Genomic DNA, 2,082 nt, shown 5'->3' on the forward strand with positions numbered 1-2,082 from the left:
CCACAGGGACCGAGCCGCTGGCCTAGTTTTTCTTGCAGTCTCCATTGGATGGAACAGCCACACCCACCTCATCTCTCCAGCCACTTCCTCTTCCCTAAAGAGCTTTCTGAATCTGAGTAATGCCATAGCTCTAGCCTTTTATTTTGTTTTAATTTGTTTTTCAGTGAAAAATTGGAAACAACCTATAACGTCCAATTAGTGTAGGTCAAATAGATTATGTGACTATCAAAAGTCGCCCATTTGAGGCCGCCCCTAGCGGACACACTCCATAATCTCAATCTCCTATTATAATCACACTTGCCAAATGTAAAAAAAAAAAAAAAAAAAAAAAAAAGCCAAAAGTATGTTAACTGGGAGCAGGGAGAGACAAAACAGAACGCCTGTCAATTACCAGTGACTTTTGTTCTGGATAATGGAATTAAAGGTGATCTTTTCTTAATGATCTTTTTCTGCATTTTTTTCTTTCCACAATGAATGTGTGCAACTTTATTATTTTAAAAGAAATTCAATAGCACGATAGATCCTTTAGAATCAAGTAAAAAAAAAAAAATATCACCCATGATCCTACTACCATGAAAAAACCACTAATGTGTGGGTTGTTTTTTTTTACCCTGTTCCTACCCAGAAGTTTTTACTCAGTACCTGTAATATTGTATCCTGACTTTTTCTTTTTTACTCCACATAATGTATTGAGAGTCCTCAAAAGCACAATTTTTATGGCTGCATAATAGTCCATTAGTGGATATATCACAATCTATTTAACTTAGCCCTCATTGTGGGATTCTCACAATTGGACCCTTACACAATTGTGTTTATGGTTTTGCTATTATACATTCATTCAACAAATATTCCTGAGCACCTGTGTGCTGCTACTTTGTGCTGGACGTCCGTCATCCTGGGCACTGGGGACTGTGTCTGGGGACTGGGGACGAGCCTGGGGACTGGGGACGTTTTATGCATGTGGTTTTCTCCAGGGTTTGGGATCCTTCCTTAAGGCAGATTCTGAATTGGGGAGCGACTGTGTCAAAGCAGTTGTGGAAAATGACCAGTTCCTTCTCATTAATGAAATTCATTGGCATTCACTGATGAGACAGTAAAGATGGTTAAAACTTTGGAAGTTGATGGCATCAGACTGTATCACTTACTACTTCTCCCTCAGGCTGTAAATGATAGATCCTCCCTTCCCCCAACTGATGGACAGAGTATAACGTTATCTGTACCTGCAGCACGGACATTCTTAAACACCTAACCCAGGCACCTTATATAAAAATTTTAGCATCTGGCTTGTCACTCTTTTCACTCCCACTTCTGTCAAATTCTTGGAGATTTTTGATGGCTCAGTTCCACATAGACAATTCTTCCAATTAATGTGCTTGCAACGAAAGCCACTGCACTTCCTCCTGTCCCACATGACCCTTTGCAATGATTTTGCTGCTCTTCTCAACAAGGAGCGGAGTCTGTTGTCAACCGCTTGAATCTGGGCTGGCTTTATGGCAGGGGTCCTCAAACTTTTTAAAGTGGGGGCCAGATCACGGTCCCTCAGAGAGCTGGAGGGCCGGACTATATGAACTACTAATTCCTACTGTAACACCTTGGCTGCGCTCACTGCCCAAAAAACCTGGCGGGCAGGATCAGACTCCCCTGGGGGCTGCATGTGGCCCTCGGGCCGTAGTTTGAAGACCCCTGCTTTATGGCTTGCTTTGACTAAAAGCATGTGGCAGAAATGATACTGTGTGAGTCTCCAGAGTCTGGGCCTCAAGAGACCTTGCAGCTTGCCCCTTTGCCCTCTCAGAACACTTCCAACATCATGTAAAGAAGTCCAGTTTAGCCTACTGGAAGATGAGGAGCCCAATGGGGAAGAACTGAGGTGCCCTGGCCACCACCTACTAGACATGTGAGGTCATACTACCCAGCCCCAGTCAACCTTCCGGATGGTCGCAGCCCCGTGACAATGCCCCAGCAAGACGAACGGAATTGCTCAGCTGAGACTGGTCCACGTTACCAAGCGATGAGCAGATAAATGGTGGTTGAGCCACAAAGTTTCAAAGTGATTTGTTAACATGGCAATAGATAACTGATAAA

This window comes from Pipistrellus hanaki, assembly GCF_964339955.1.
Source record: "Pipistrellus hanaki genome assembly, chromosome: 7".
NCBI classification, from domain to species: Eukaryota; Metazoa; Chordata; class Mammalia; order Chiroptera; family Vespertilionidae; genus Pipistrellus; species Pipistrellus hanaki.